This window comes from Macaca thibetana, chromosome 14 (assembly GCF_024542745.1).
Source record: "Macaca thibetana thibetana isolate TM-01 chromosome 14, ASM2454274v1, whole genome shotgun sequence".
In the NCBI taxonomy this organism is placed as follows: Eukaryota; Metazoa; Chordata; class Mammalia; order Primates; family Cercopithecidae; genus Macaca; species Macaca thibetana.
The window spans coordinates 56,225,201-56,242,315 of record NC_065591.1 but is presented as its reverse complement, the minus strand read 5'-3'; the positions used below and the strand labels follow the sequence as shown (position 1 = coordinate 56,242,315).

At 47.6% G+C, this 17,115-nt stretch overlaps 1 protein-coding gene and 1 non-coding gene across 2 annotated transcripts in view; both read left to right on the top strand.

The window, feature by feature from the left end:
- IPO7 (importin 7) overlaps positions 1-17,115 on the top strand; it is a 289,402-nt gene that overhangs the window by 101,481 nt on the left and 170,806 nt on the right. The window lies entirely within an intron of this gene.
- TRNAM-CAU (transfer RNA methionine (anticodon CAU)) lies at positions 412-484 on the top strand. Its single transcript has one exon. It is a non-coding gene; the product is annotated as a tRNA-Met (tRNA).

Genomic DNA, 17,115 nt, shown 5'->3' with positions numbered 1-17,115 from the left:
AAGAGTCGCTTTGGCTCTCCTATAAGCCCAGGAGTGACTCCAGTGCTCCCCTCAGCCTCTTCCCCCTTCTCCCTGGGTCCCCCTAGGTTGAGAGCATTTTTAGAGTATGGGTGGATGACTTTATCTGCTGCACCCACCCTTCTCCCTTACATTGTGAACGCAGTGGCCTCCTTATTCACATCAGTTTGAGAGCCAAGAGCTTCCTAGGAAAGGCTGGATGATATAATGAAGGGAAGTGAATGGCACTTGGACCAGATCCCAAAAGGAAGATATATTTAGCTATGGCTGAGCTCTTAAAAGCTTTGGGGAACAAAATTATTATTCTATTTTTTGATTGCATAGTGATTACACAATTATGTTTGCCAAAACCTATAGAACTGTATATTATAGGAAGCAAAACATCTTCCAGATGCCTCCTTAACGCAGTAGGCAGCACATCAGTCTCATAATCTGAAGGCCCTGAGTTCGAGCCTCAGAGGAGGCAAGGTCACCTTGTTAAGCTGGTGCAAGATAAAGAGCTTGTCTGTATTCTATATATTTTTGAGACAGAATCATTTTATTTATTTATTTATTTATTTATTGAGACAGAGTTTTTCTCTTATCGCCCAGGCTGGAGTGCAATGGTGTGATCTCGGCTCACTGCAATCTCCGCCTCCTAGGTTCAAGTAATTCTCGTGCCTCAGCCTCCTGAGTAGCTGGGATTACAGGCGCCCACCACCATGCCCAGCTAATTTTTTTTTTTTTTTTTTGAGATGGAGTCTCACTCTGTCGCCCAGGCTGGAGTGCAGTGGCATGATCTCGGTTCACTGCAACCTCCATCTCCCAGGTTCAAGCGATTCCCCTGCCTCAGCCTCCTGAGTAACTGGGATTACAGGTGCTTGTCACCATGCCTGGCTAAGTTTTGTATTTTTAGTAGAGGCAGGGGTTTCCCCATGTTGGTCAGGCTGGTCTCAAACTCCTGACCTTGTGATCCTCCCACCTCAGCCTCCCAAAGTGCTGGGATTACAGGAGTGAGCCGCTGCGCCCGGCCTTTTTTTTTTTTTTTTTTTTTTTTTTTTTTTGAGAGGGAATCTCACTCTGTCGCCCAGGCTGGAGTGCAGTGGTGGGATCTTCGCTCACTACAACCTTTGCCTCCTGGGTTTGAGCAATTCTTCTGCCTCAGCCTCCTGAGTAGCTGGGATTACATGTGTGTGCCACCACACCCGGCTAATTTTTGTGTTTTTAGTAGAGATGGGGTTTCACCACGTTGGCCAGGCTGGTCTCGAACTCCTGACCTCAGGTGATCCACCCACCTCGGTCTCCCAAGGTGCTGGGATTACAGGCATGAGCCACCTCACCTGGCCTAATTTTTAAATTTTCAGTGGAGATGGGGTTTTGCTATGTTGATCAGGCTGGTCTCTAACTTTAGGCCTCTAGCAATCTGCTTGCCTTAACCTCCCAAAGCGCTGGAATTACAGGTGTGAGCCACCACCCCTGGTCCTAGATCTTGTCATTAATACAGATATGTGGACCACAAAAGGTAATATAATTCCCATCAAATGTAAAATACATAGTTTTTTTTTTGGTAAGCCTATACAAACTTCTCCTAGAAAAAACACCACTCCCATGTAGTAGGTTTTGACAAATGTTGGAACTGACCAAAAGCCCCCACCAAAACAATCTACCTGGGCTGCCAGGGGCGAGACAATAAAGTGAGAAGCAACTCAACTGACCACCTTTGAGGCTGGGACCCTGGAGTGATATAGCTGGGCCACCCCTTGGCCTGCTGCCTCAACTCCTGCCTGCCACCCTCAAGGTTTGCTAAACTCAAGTTGTGAGTTATCAGCATATGTAACCTGGCACCAGGGGCCCTGCAGGTGACAGGCAGGGCTGCTGTTCATATTTGTGTACATCGTACCATGAGACACCATCATTGTACTCATTATTAATTTATATAGGTATGATGACAGTTTTCCAACAGATGGCAGTAAAGTATCTTAAGAAAGAGGCATCTGGCCAGGCACAGTGGTGCATGCCTGTAGTCCCAGCACTTCGGAAGGCCTAGCTTCGAGGATTGCTTCAGCCCAGAAGTTCAAGACCAGCCTTGGCCACACAGTGAGATCCAGCACCCCCACCCCCATCTCTACAAAGAAAAAAGAAAGAGGCATCTTCTTTTTCTTTTTTTGAGATGGAGTCTCGTTCTGTTGCCCAGGCCAGAGTACAGTGGTGCGAGCTCATCTCACGGCACCCTCAGCCTCTCGGGCTAAGTGATTCTCCCACCTCAGCCTCCCAAGTAGCTGGGATTACAGGAACGCTCCACCATGCCCTGGTATTATTATTATTATTATTATTTGTATTTGTATTTGTATTTGTATTTTTAGTAGAGATGGGGTTTCACCATGGGTGATTTTGCCCAGGGTAGTTTTGAACTCCTGAGCTCAGGCAATTCGCCCGCCTTGGCCTCCCAAAGTGCTGAGATTACAGGCATGAGCCACCTTGCCCGGCAACATCCTTTTCTACTTCATCCAAAATCACCATATGAGCTAACAGTAGGGCTATGTTGCCCAGCGTGGTGCTAGCAAATAGTAGAACACAAGACTCTCAGAACCAGAAAGTCAACATTCATTGTGCTCTGTCACATCACATGGCTTCCTCCCATGCCTCTACTTCATTCTTTTCTTGTTTTCCATCCTCGCTTATCAAATCCAACATTTCTCTACTAAATAGAAAAGCAGCTGGGCACCATCGCTCACGCCTGTAATCCAGCACTTTGGGAGGCTGAGGTGGGTGGATCACCTGAGGTCAGGAGTTCCAGACCAGCCCGACTTACATAGTGAAACCCCGTCTCTACTAAAAACACAAAATTAGCCGGGCGTCGTGGCACATGCCTGTAATCCCAGCTACTCAGGAGGCTGAGGCAGGAGAATTGCTTAAACCTGGGAGGCAGAGGTTACAGGGAGCTGAGATTGTGCCATTGTACTTCAGCCTGGGCGACAAGAGAGAAACTCTGTGAAAGAAAGAAAAGTACGGAAGGAAAGACGGAAGGAAGGGAGGGAGGGAGGGAGGGAGGGAGGGAAGGAAGGGAGGGAGAAAAGAAAAGCTTCAGGCCCAATTTCTCCCTGAAGTTGCAGAGCATATCTCTGACCGTCCCACCTCCCCACCTCACCCTCCTTCCCTCAGAACCCTCCTACCACACCCAGATTTTTCTAGAAGTTTATCTATTTCATCTAGGTTTCCCATATATTTAACACATATAATTTGGTAACATAAAAAATTTCTCTTTTCCAGTGTGGTGGCTTAAGACTGTAATCCCAGCTCTTTGGGAGGCCAAGGTGAGAGGATCACTTGAGCCGAGAGTTGAAAGCAGTCTTGTTCACGTTGCCTGCTGCCTAGACAAGACAGGGGCATTGCAATGGAGAAAGGGTAATTTACGTAGAGCTGGCTGTGCGGAAAGGGTAATTCACACAGAGCCAGCTGTGCTGGAGACCACTGTTTTTTGTTTGTTTTGTTTTTGTTTTGAGATGGAGTCTCGCTCTATTGCCCAGGCTGGAGTGCAGTGGCATGATCTCGGCTGACTGCAACCTCTGCCTCCCAGGTTCAAGCGATTCTCCTGCCTCAACCTCCTGAGTAGCTGGGATTACAGATGCACACCACCACGCCCGGCTAATTTCTGTATTTTTAGTAGAGACAGGGTTTCACCGTGTTTGTCAGGCTGATCTCAAACTCCTGACCTCATGATCAAAAGTGCTGGGATTGCAGGCGTGAGCCACCACGCCCAGCCCCAAATTATCTTTAGCAACTGTGATCCCTCAATGCTTGGGAGACTGATTGGAGTAATAATGAAACATCAGGGCTGGGCACGGTAGCTCACGCCTGTAATCCCAACACTTTGGGAAGCCGAGGCAGGCGGATCATGAGGTCAGGAGATCGAGACCATCCTGGCTAACATGGTGAAACCCCCGTCTCTACTAAAAATGCAAAAAACTAGCCGGGCATGGTGGCGGGCGCCTGTAGCCCCGGCTACTCGGGAGGCTGAGGCAGGAGAATGGTGTGAACCCAGGAGGCGGAGCTTGCAGTGAGCCACGATCACGCCACTATACTCCAGCCTGGTCGATAGAGCAAGACTCCGTCTCAAAAAAAAAAAAAAGAAGAAGAAAAAAAAGATAATTTGGGGCCAGGTGCAGTGGCTCACACCTGTAATCCCAGCATTTTGGGAGGTCGAAGCAGGCAGATCACTTGAGGTCCAGAGTTTAAGACCAGCCTGGCCAACAGGATGAAAGCCCATCTCTACTAAAAATACAAAAATTAGCCGGGCATTTTCGCGGGCGCCTGTAATCCCAGCTACTCAGGAGGCTGAGGCAGGAGAAACGCTTGAACCTGGAGGCGGAGATTGCAGTGAAGTCGAGATCACGCCACTGCACTCAGCCCTGGGTTACAGAGCAAACATCCATCTCAAAAAAAAAGGTAATTTGGCAGGTAGGGGCTTGGGAAGTGGGAATTGCTAATTGGTCAGGTTGGAGATGGAATCATAGGAGGTTGAAATGAGGTTTTCTTGCTGTTTTCTGTTCCTGGGTGGGATGGCAGAATTGGTTGAGCCAGATTACCGGTCTGGGTGGTGTTAGCTGATCTATCTAGTGCAGGGTCTGCAAAATATCTCAAGCACTGATCTTAAGTTTTACAGTAATGATGTTATCTCCAGGAGCAATTTGGGGAGGTTCAGACTCTTGGAGCCAGAGGCTGCATGACCCCTAAACTGTAATTTCTTTTTCCTTTTTTTTTTTGAGATGGAGTCTTGCTTTGTTGCCCAGGCCGGAGTACAGTGGTACCATCTCAGCTCACTGCAACCTCCGCCCCCCAGGTTCAAGCAATTCTCCTGCCTCAGCCTCCCAAGTAGCTAGGATTACAGGTGCCCAGGACTATGCTCGACTAATTTCTGTATTTTTAGTAGAGATGGGGTTTCACCCTGCTGGCCAGGCTGGTCGCGAACGCCTGACCTCAGGTGATCCACCCACCTCATTCTCCCAAAGTGCTAGGATTACAGGTGTGAGCCACCTTGCCCTGCCCCAAACTGTAATTTCTAATCTTGTAGCTAATTTGTTAGTCCTTCAAAGGCCGACTGGTCCTCAGTCAAGAAGGGTTTTTTTTGAGAAAGGGCTATTGTCAATTTTGTTTTTAGAGTCAAACCATGAACTGAATTGCTTCCCAAAATTAGTTTGACCTTGCCGGGCGCGGTGGCTCAAGCCTGTAATCCCAGCACTTTGGGATGGCCGAGACGGGCGGATCACGAGGTCAGGAGATCGAGACCATCCTGGCTAACCCGGTGAAACCCCGTCTCTACTAAAAAATACAAAAAACTAGCCGGGCAAGGCGGCGGGCGCCTGTAGTCCCAGCTACTCGGGAGGCTGAGGCAGGAGAATGGCGTGAACCCAGGAGGCGGAGCTTGCAGTGAGCTGAGATCCGGCCACTGCACTCCAGCCTGGGCGACAGAGCGAGACTCCGTCTAAAAAAAAAAAAAAAAAAAAATTAGTTTGGCCTATGCCCGGGAATGAACAAGGACAGCTTAAAGTTTGGAAGCAAGATGGAGTTGGTTAAGTCTGATTTCTTTCACTGTCATAATTTCCTCAGTTATAATTTTGCAAAGGCGGTTTCAGCCTAGGCAACATAGGGAGACTCTGGCTGGCTCTACAAAAAAAGAAAAAATTTAAATTAGCTTGGCATGGTGGCTCACACCTGTAATCTCAGCTACTTGGAAGGCTGAGGTGGGAGGATCACATGAGGCCAGGAGTTGGAGGTTGCATTGAGCTATGATCGCACCATTGCACTCCAGCCTGGGTAACAGAGTGAGACCCTGTCTTAAAAAAAATATTCTCTCATGCATGTAGCCATTTCTTTTCCTCAGTCTTCATTTTATTTATTGGCACTTTTTCTTTTTGCCTTGATCAGTTTTGCCAAATGTGTAAAACTTAATATTTTCAAAGTACTAACTTTTGTTATTTTTCTGTATTGTTTCTGTCAATGAAAAGAGTCAAATTCTGTAAAATGTTTGAAGATATTTATTTATTTATTTATTTATTTATTTATTTATTGAGATGGAGTCTCACTCTGTCACCCAGGCTGGAGTACAGTGGCACAATCTCGGCTCACTGCAACCTCCGCCTCCCGGGTTCAAGCAATTCTCCTACCTCAGCCTCCTAAGTAGCTGGGACTACAGGCGTGCGCTGCCATGCCCAGATAATTTTAGTATTTTTAGTAGAGATGGGGTTCCACTATGCTGGGCAGGCCGGTCTCGAAATCCTGACCTCCTGATCCGCCTGCCTCAGACTTCCAAAGTGCTAGGAATACAGGCATGAGCCACCAAGCTCGGCTTTTTTTTTTTTTTTTTTCCAGACAGAGTCTCGCTCTGTCACCCAGAATAGAGTGCAATGGCACAATCTCCGCTTACTGCAACCTCTGCCTATCAGGTTCAAGGGATTATCCTGCCTTAGCCTCCCAAGTAGCTGGGATTACAGGAGCCTGCCACCATGCCCAGCTAATTTTTGTATTTTTAGTAGAAGCAGGGTTTCAGCAGGTTGCCCAAGCTGGTCTTGAACTCCTGACCTCAGGTGATCCACCCGCCTCGGACTCCCAAAGTGCTGGGATTACAGGCATGAGCCAACGCGCCTGGCCCATACTTAATATTTTTATTTAGTTATGATTTCCTGTTCTTACATATCTTTATAATCTTGAATATGCTTATTAAAAAATCTATCTGACCCAATTATTCTACTTATAGTGTTATATGTTGTTCAATGTGTTCTTTAATAGTGTTTGTTCTTGGGTGTCTAGTTATATCTCATGTTCTGATATTAGTTTAGTATGTTAATATGTATTGAGGAAGGGCTGAAGGTCAAGCCCCAGTGTCTTTCTCAGTGGATTAAAGAGAGAGATGACCGGGCACAGTGGCTCACGCCTGTAATCCCAGCACTCTGGGAGGCCAAGGTGGGTGGATCACCTGAGATCAGGAGTGGGAAGCCAGCCTGGCCAACATGGCGAAACCCCATCTCTACTAAAAACACAAAAATTAGCTGGGTGTGGTGGCATACGCCTGTAATCCCAGCTACTTGGGAGGCTGAGGCAGGAGAATCAACTGAACCCAAGAGGCAGAGGTTGCAGTGAGCTGAGATCATGCCACTGCACTCCAGCCTGGGTGACAGAGCAAGACTTCATCTCAAAAAAATATAAATATATAGAGAGAGGTTAGGCTGGGTACGGTGGCTCATGTCAGTAATCCCAGCACTTTGGGAGGCCAAGGCGGGTGGATCACTTGAGGTCCAGGAGTTCGAGACCAGCCTGGCCAACATGGTGAAATCCTGTTGAAAATAGAGCCAGCCGGGTGTGGTGGTTCACACCTGTAATCCCAGCACTTTGGGAAACCAAGGTGGGCGGATCACCTGAGGTCAGGAGTTTGAGACCAGCCTGGCCAACGTGGTGAAACCTCATGTCTACTAAAAATACAAAAATTAGCTGGGCGCGGTGGCGTGTGCCTGTAATCCCAGCTACTCGGGAGGCTGATGCATGAGAATCGCTTGAACCCGGGAGGCAGATGTTGCAGTGAGCCGAGATAGCACCATTGCTCTCCAGCCTAGGCAACAAGAGGAAAACTCCGTCTAAAAAAAAGCCAAGTGTGGTGGCATGCACCTGTAATCCCAGTTCCTGACGGGGCTGAGGTAGGAGAATCGCTTGAACCCAGGAGGGGGAGGTTGCAGTGAGCTGAGATCACGCCACTGCACTCCAGCCTGGGTGATAGAGTGAGACTCAGTCTCAAAAAAAACAAAAACAGGCCAGCCTGGCCACAGTGGCTCATGCCTGTAATCCCAGCACTTTGGGAGACTGAGGCAGGCAGATCACCTGAGGTCAGGAGTTCAAGACCAGCCTGGCCAACATGGAGAAACCCCATCTCTACTAAAAATACAAAATTAGCTGGGCATGGTGGCTCACGCCTATAATCCTAGCACGTTGGGAGGCCAAGGCAGGCGGATCACAAGGTTAGTAGATTGAGACCATCCTGGCTAACATGGTGAAACCCTGTCTCTACTAAAAATAAAAAAAATCAGCCGGGTGTGGTGACACGCACCTGTAGTCCCAGCTACTCGGGAGGGTGAGACAGGAGAATCTCTTGAACCCAGGAGGCGGAGGTTGCAGTGAGCTGTGATCACGCTACTGCACTCCAGCTTGGGCGACAGAGTGACTCTGTCTCAAAAAAAAAAAAGAAACATAAAACAAAATTAGTTGGGCATGGTGGCTCACACCTGTAATCTCAGCACTTAAGGAGGCCGTGGGGAGCAGATCACAAAGTCGAGAGATCGAGACCATCCTGGCCAACATGGTGAAACCCTCTCTCTGCTAAAAATACAAAAATTAGCTGGGCCTGGTGGCATGCACCTGTAGTCCCAGCTACTCAGGAGGCTGAGGCAGGAGAATCACTTGAACCTGGGAGGTGGAGGTTGCAGTGAGCCGAGATCGCGCCACTGCACTCCAGCCTGGCGACAGAGCGAGACTTCACATCAAAAAAAAAAAAAAAGACACAATCATATTCCATCAGGACCCACCCTATATTTAAGCTGGGCGCATTGGCTCATGCCTGTAATCCCAACACTTTGGGAGGCTGAGGCAGGTGGATCACGAGGTCAGGGGTTCAAGACCAGCCTGGCCAACATGGTGAAACCCCGTATCTACTAAACACACAAAAAATTAGCAGGGGGGAATGGCGCATGTCTGTAATTCCAGCTACTTGAGAGGCTGAGGCAGGAGAATCGCTTGAATCTAGAAGGCCAAGATTGAGATCGTGCCATTGCACTCCAGCCTGGGTGACAGGGCCAGACTCCATCTCAAAAACAAACAAACAAACAAAGAGATTAGAAGAAGCCTTGGGTAGAAATCCTCAGGCACCAAAATTCTGATCATTTCTACCTTTGATTCCCACTTTATCAGGCCACTCCTCTTGTCAGGAATTTGCCTATAAACTCTTGGGGAAAAACTCTCAATATTGGAGGTAGTTTCCTTAGTGAATTCCCAGTCCTGGATGGAGGAAGTAGGGAGACAGAAGTGAATATTGAGGTTGCTAACACCTTCAATTCCTCAGCCTAAAAGGGCTTTTTGCATTACTGTTGTTAAACTGGTGGTAAGAAGCCTGGGCTCTTTTTTTTTTTTTTTTTTTTTTTTTTTTGAGCCGGAGTCCCACTTTTACCAGGCTGGAGTGCAGTGGCGTGATGTCGGCTCACTGCAACCTCCACCTCCCGGGTTCAAGCAATTCTCCTATCTCAACCTCCCAAAGTAGCTGGGACAACAGGCGTGCCCCACCACGCCCAGCTAATGTTTGTATTTTAGTAGAGACGGGGTTTCACCATGTTGGCTAGGATGGTCTTGATCTCTTGACCTTGTGATCCGCCTGCCTTGGCATCCCAAAGTGCTGGGATTACAGGTGTGAGCCACCGCGCCCAGCCAAGAAGCCCAGATTCTTATTCAATGATGGAAGAGCAAACAATCAAACGTAACTTTTGTTGTTTCATTGCCCTCCAGTCTGCTCCTTCAGCTGTAGTTACCAATATTAATGCAAACGTGCACGTGCACTCCATTAACTAAAGCTTCTTTTGGTTTCTGGGTTTTGTTAATTTCTCAGATCTATTCTTCTCTTTTGCTTCCATTGTTTCTCCAGGGTTGCTTTTACTTTTATGTATTTTTCATTGAAAAGTATTAATTGCGGGGTGTGCTGGCTCACGCCTGCAATCTCAGCACTTTGGGAGGCTGAGGCAGGCCTGAGGTTGGGAGTTCAAGACCAGCCTGACCAACGGAGAAAGCCCATCTCTACTAAAAATATAAAATTAGCCGGGTGTGGTGGTGCATGCCTGTAGTCCCAGCTACTCGGGAGGCTGAGGCAGGAGAATCACTTGAACCCGGGAGACAGAGGTTGCGGTGAGCCACTTTCATACCATTGCACTCCAGCCTGGGCAACAAGAGGGTAACTCTATCTAAAAAATAAAAATAAATAATTAACGAGCCCCGGTGCAAGTGGCTCACGCCCGCCTGTAATCCCAGCACTTTGGAAGGCTGAGGTGAGTGGATCACCTGAGGTCAGGAGTTGGAGACCAGGGTGGCCAACATGGCGAAACCCTGTCTCTACTAAAAAATACGAAAATTAGCCGGGCATGGTGGCCCACATCTGTAATACCAGCTATTCAGGAGGCTGAGGCAGGAGAATCACTTGAACTCGGGAGGCAGAGGTTTCGGTAAGCCAAGGTTGTGCCGCTGCACTCCAACCTGGGTGACAGGGCAAGCGTCCATCTCAAAACAAACAAAAAGACTATTAGGTATTTGGCATAAAAAATTGAATGCGGCCTGGTGCAGTGGCTCACAACTGTAACCCCAGCACTTTAGGAGGCTGAGGCGGGTGGATCACTTGAGGTCCAGATTTCGAGACCAGCTTGGACAGCATGGTAAAACCCTGCTCTACTAAAAATACAAAAATACAAAAATTTAGCCGGGTGGGGTGGTGCATGCCTGTAGTCCCAGCTACTCGGGAGGCTGTGGCAGGAAAATCGCTTGAACCCGGGAAACAGAGGTTGCGGTGAGCCAATATCAGGCCATTGCACTCCAGCCTGGGCAACAAGAGGGAGACTCTGTCTCAAGAAAGAAAAAAAAAAATCAAAAACAAAACAAAACAAAAAAAACCTGAATGTATACATGGAGCTATTTTAAAAATGAAGACTGAGAAACAAAATTGGAGGGCTCTTTTGTAGAGCCCTGTTTCACTTTTTGCATAAAACATAGAATAATTGGAGTCTTAAAGTAATCCCCAAGTTGGGTGAATTCCCAGGTAGAGTCTTCTGCCACTCTCCCCATTCCCAGAACCAGGTCTCTCTTTTGTTTCTGTCCCACATCATCCCAGGGATATCACTGGCTGCTTTAATGTTTAATCTCAGGGTCTCTATCACTGTTAAGGGGAAGGACATGATATGACCTACAAGCTTTCTGTTCACAGGGATCAATTCAGCTCGTTTCCAATCTCTTTTTTTTTTTTTTTTTGGTGGGTGGGGGAGGGGCAGCTAGGGTCTCACTCTGTTGCCCAGGCCAGAGTGCAGTGGCATAGTCTCGGCTCACTGCAATCTCCACCTTCCGGATTCAAGCAATTCTCATGCTTCAGCCTCCTGAGTAGCTGGGATTACAGGCATGCACCCCCATGCCTGGCTAATTTTTGTATTTTTAGTAGAGACGAGGTCTCGTCATGCTGGTCAGACTGTTTTTTTTCCTTTTTTATTTTTGAGACAGAGGCTTGCTCTATCTCCCCGGCTGGAGTGCAATGGCACGATCTTGGCTCACCGCAACCTCAGCCTCCTGGGTTCAAGCGATTCTCCCACCTCAGCCTTCCGAGTAGCTGGGATTACAAGCATGTGCTGCTACATCGGCTATATTTTGTTTTTTTTAGTAGTTGACCAGGCTGGTCTCGAACTCCTGACCTCAGGTGACCTGTCCGCCTCGGCCTCCCAAAGTGTTGGGATTACAGGTGTGAGCCACCGGGCCCAGCCTGTTTTTTTTCTTTTTTAAAGACAAGGTCTCGTGGCTGGGTGCGGTGGTTCACGCCTGTAATCCCAGCACTTAGGAGGCCGAGGCAGGCAGATCACCTGAGGTTGGGAGTTCGAGACCAGCCAGACCAACATGGAGAAACCCTGCCTCTACTAAAACTACAAAATGAGCCGGGCATGGTGGCACATGTCTGTAATCCCAGCTACTCAAGAGGATGAGGCAGGAGAATCGTTTGAACCTGGGAGTGGGGAGGTTGGGGTGAACCGAGAGCGAGTCATTGCACTCCAGCCTAGGCAACAAAAGCGGAACTCCATCTCAAAAAGAGAAAAAGACAAGGTCTCATAGTGTTGCCCAGGCTGGTCTCAAACTCCTGGGCTCAAGTGATCCTCCTGCCTCAGCCTCCCAAAGTGCTGGGATTACAAGTGTGAGCCACCTCGTCCAGCCTCAATTTCCTATTCTTTTCCCCTTCATATCAGCATTCCATTTCTTTTTACGTTCATCCGGTGGGATTGTAATCATGTGTCTGTCCTGCTCTCCCCCGACCAAGTGGTAGGCATGTGACCCCTGGTATGCAAATGCTGAGCAAGTATGACAAGATGTCTGCACTTTATTTGGCAGTGGCCTGACCTCCATCCCACTGTGAGGCATTTCTGGGTTCTAGCCTCTCCCTTTTGCTTAAGCCAGCCAGCATTTGTTGCTTGCAATCAATAAACCCTCACTGACAGCAGCCACACTGTATGGAGTATCAGGACACGAGTGCGGCCTGCCCCAAATGCCCAGCTTCAGCTCAATATATCAAATGAATGTTTCTGCCCCACACACCTGACTCAGGTAGCCCTTTGTTTTCCCAGAATCTTCCCTATATGTTAAGGCCTGCTCAGATACCATCTGGTTTGTAACCAACCCTTCCCACATTCACAGCTGAAGCCAACTGATGCCCAAGGTTTGCTTTAGGCAGCACTTCCACCAAAAACAGGAAACGTGTTTACTCACTTCTCCCAAAAATCTCACTCACTGGGCCTCTGAACTCAACTCCAGCTCCTCAGATCTGAACTGATGCCTCTCCTTCCAATAAGGCTCTTTAGAATTGTTTTTGTTTTCTGAGGCAGAGTCCTCTTCTGTCCCCCAGATTGGAGTGCAATGATGCCATCTCAGCTCACTGCAATCCCCATCTGCCGGGTTCAGGGGATTCTCCTGCCTCACCCTCCCAGAGTAGCTGGAATTACAGGCATGCGCCACCATGCTCAGCTAATTTTTTATTGTTAGTAGAGATGGAGTTTTGCTTTTAGGCTGGTCTCGAAGTCCTGACCTCAGGTGATCCACATGCCTCGGCCTCCCAAAGAGCTGGGATTACAGGCGTGAGCCACCGTGAAACAGTCTACCCTAGGCTGGGAAGGTGGCTCACACCTGTAATCCAAGCACTTTGGAGGCCAAGGTTGGCAGATCACCTGACATCAGGAGTTCATGATCAGCTTGGCCAACATGGCAAAACCCCACCTCTACTAAAAATACAAAAATTTAGCCTTGCGTGGTTGCGGGCACCTGTAATCCCAGCACTTTGTGAGGGCAAGGTGGGTGGATCACCTGAGGTCATGAGTTTGAGACCAGCCTGGCCACCATGGTGAAACCCCATCTCTACTGAAAATACAAAAATTAGCGGGGCACGTGGTGGTGGGCACCTGTAGTTCCAGCTACTCAGGAGGCTGGGGCAGGAGAATCACTTGAACTCGGGAAGCAGAGGTTGCAGTGGGCCAAGATAGTGCCATTGTACTCCAGCCTGGCGACAGAGCGAGACTCCGTTAAAAAAAAAAAAGTGGGGGGGGCCAGGGCCAGGCACGGTGGCTCACACCTATAATCCCAGCATTTTCAGAGGCTGAGGCGGGCGGATCACCTGAGGTTGGCAGTTTGAGACCAGCCTGACCAACATGGAGAAACCCCGTCTCTACTAAAAATACAAAAATTAGCTGGGCGTGGTGGCACATGCCTATAATCCCAGGTACTCAGGAGGCTGAGGCAGGAGAATCGCCTGAACCCGGGAGGTGGAGGCTGCGGTGAGCTGAGATCACACCATTGCACTCCAGCCTGGATAACAAGAGCAAAACTCCATCTCAAAAAAAAAAAAGAATTAAATTACATTCAATTAAAAAAAGAAAAAAAAGGGATGTGTAGGGTGGGGGATCAGACTGGGGAGGAACATATACGTAGATAAAAGTACTGGCAATGTTCTGATTCTTGGGAAGCGGAGGTTGCAGTGAGCCGAGATCCTGCCACTGTACTTCAGCATGGGCAACAGAACCAGACTGTCAAAAAAAAAAAAAAAAAAAAAAAAAAAAAATAGGTCCACCCTAGTGATTTAGTTACTAGGCAATCCTGTCTCAGAGGTGAAAGGTACTGAGTTTTGAATCAACACATTAATATTTGCCTGAGGCCTGTTAGCTTACCACGAAAGAATCCACTTTTAGTAGTGTCAGTTAATAATGGGCAAAAACACCATCTTCCAGTGATTCATGATGGGTTTTTATAGGTTTACTCTAGAAAGTTGAGACTATTAAAATATGACTAGTTTTCCATGTAAAATATACAATATATAGGACAATGTATTCCTTCACACTGCTTCCATAACATAGTGTTCTAATGCTAATCTGAGGGTAGTTTTTAAAACTGCCTTCAGACTTTGGTTACCCCAGAACCATAATGGTGAATACTGGGTCAATTTCTACTCCCAGCACTGTATTGAGCAGTCTGGTCATAATGAAGAGTGCTCACTTGGCACAGCTCTAGAAGCTGGATAAGGCACCATACAGCTCAGATGGAACCCGAAAACGTAACAGTTAAGTGAGGTTCCCCCACCTTCTATTCTCAAAGAGCAATCCCTGCTAACACATAGTAGCAAACAGATGACTTGATATTATGGTTTGTCATACCAAGTGCTATTTCAAGAATTAAAGAACTCTAGAAGAGTCTCTTTATACCTCTATGGAATTCTCATTTTATCTTACTTTGTATTACGAGCAAAGTAATAAAATGGAAATCAATGCAATAAATGGCAATAAAACATCCAAGAAGCAGCTCGTTTTGTTTTTCGATGTGGTTGAGTATTTCATTATAAACAGTATGGTGGCACACATCTGTAATCTCAGCTACACCGGAGGCCAAGGCAAGGACTGCTTAAGCCATGGAGTTCAAGACCAGCCTGGGCAACGTAGCAAGTCCCAGTCTCAAAAAAAAAAAAAAAAATACTGGGCACAGTGGCTCACGCCTGTAATCCCAGCACTTTGGAGGCCGAGGTGGGTGCATCACAAGGTCAGGAGTTCAAGACCACCCTGGTCAACATGGGGAAACCCCATCTCTACTAAAAATACAAAAATTAGCTGGGCACGATGGCGGATGCCTGTAATCCCAGCTACTCGGGAGGCTGAGGCAGGAGAATTGGCTGAACCCGGGAGGTGGAGGTTGCAGTGAGCCGAGATCACGCCACTGCACTCCAGCCTGGGTGACAAAGCAAGGCTGTCTCAAAAAAAAAAAAAAAAAGAACGTTAATTTACTTAAATGTGTGTGAAAGTATATTGTAAGCTGTAAAACAAGCAAGGTACGCTTAATTTAATATTCTGAATTGGGGCAACTTATTAATTTTTCATTAATTTCAGAGAATCCTATCATGTCTGAGCTGTAAGGATCCTGGACCTTAGAGCTCTTTTTTTCTAGATGAGAAAAATGAGGACGAGAGCTTAAGCAATATCCTGCCTCAAGTCACCCAGACTAAGTTTGTCCCAGATAAAAGAAAAATAATAATCAGAATACTGAAAACTGCAATAAGAGGTATCTTCTAAACATCTTAAGTATGACCACTGAATGATTATCAGGAAAGCTTCAGCCCTTTTGATTATACCCATTTTCAAAAAGCCAGAGACCTTTAAAAATATTCCTTTATAAATAACTCATTCTATATACTAGAAATATTTACTTACCTCAACTATTTACTTAGCAACAGGGTGCCACTCTGTAGCCCAGGCTGGAGTGCAGTGGTGCTAACTCGGCTCACTGCAACCTCCACCTCCTGGTTTCAAGCGATTCTCCTGCCTCAGCCTCCTGAGTAGTTGGAACTACAGGCATTCACCAACACATCCAGCTAATTTTTGTTATTTTTAGTACAGACAGGGTTTCACCATGTTGGCCAGGCTGGTCTCAACCTCCTGACCTCAGGTAATCTGCCCACCTTGACCTCCCAAAGTGCTGGGATTACAGGCATAAGCCACTGTGCCCAGCCTTACCTCAACAATTTAAATAATTGCTTTAGAATCCTCAAAAGCCGGTTGGCCATGGTGGCTCACGCCTGTAATCCCAACACTTTGAGAGGCCGAGGAGGGTGGCTCATCTGAGGTCAGAAGTTCAAGACCAGTCTGACTAACATAGAGAAACCCCATCTCTGCTAAAAATACAAAATTAGCTGGGTGTGGTGGCACATGCCTGTAATCCCAGCTACTCGGGAGGCTGAGGCAGGAGAACCGCTCGAACCCGAGAGGCAGAGGTTGTGGTGAGCTGAGACCGCGTCATTGCACTCCAGCCTGGGTAACAAAAGCAAAACTCCGTCTAAAAAAAAAAAAAAAAAAATCCTCAAAAACCAAGAATTACAAGTTTTAAATATTTCAGCTGGGCGCCGTGGCTCACGCCCAGCACTTTGGGGGGCCAAGGTGGGCGGATCACGGGGTTAGGAGATAGAGACCATCTTGGCTAACACAGTGAAACCCTGTCTCTACTAAAAATACAAAAAATTAGCTGGGCGTGGTGGCGGGCGCCTGTAGTCCCAGCTACTTGGGAGGCTGAGGCAGGAGAATGGTGTGAGCCCGGGAGGCGGAGCTTCCAGTGAGCCGAGATTGCACTCCAGCCTGGGTGACAGAGTGAGGCTCCATCTGGAAAAAAAAAAAAAAAGAAAAAAGTTAAAATTTTTTGAGTCTCGCACTCTTGCCCAGGCTGGAGTTTAGTGGCGCCATCTCGGCTCACTGCAAGCTCCACCTCCCAAGTTCACGCCATTCTCCTGCCTCAGCCTCCCAAGTAGCTGGGACTACAGGTGCCCACCACCACACCCAGCTAATTTTTTGTATTTTTAGTAGAGATGGGGTTTCACCATGTTAGCCAGGATGGTCTTGATCTCCTGACCTCGTTATCCACCTGCCTCTGCCTCGCAAAGTGCTGGGATTACAGGTGTTTGAGCCACCACGTCTGGCCCAGAATTTAAGAATATACTTTTATTCAACGACGAATTTGTTTTTAGTTTTTTGAGAAGAGTCTGGCTCTGTCACCCAGGCTGGAATGCAGTGGCGCAATTTCATCTCACCACAACCTCCACCTTCTGGGTTTGAGCGATTCTCGTGCCTCAACCTCCCAAGTAGCTAGGACTATAGGCGTATGCCACCACACCTGGCTAATTTTTCATATGTTTAGTAGATGGGTTTCACTATGATGGCCAGGCTGGTCTCGAACTCCTGACTGCAGGTGATCCACTCGCTTCCGCCTTCCAAAGTGCTGGGATCAAAGGCGTGAGCCACCTTGCCCGGCCAGAGTTTTTTAATCTAAGTA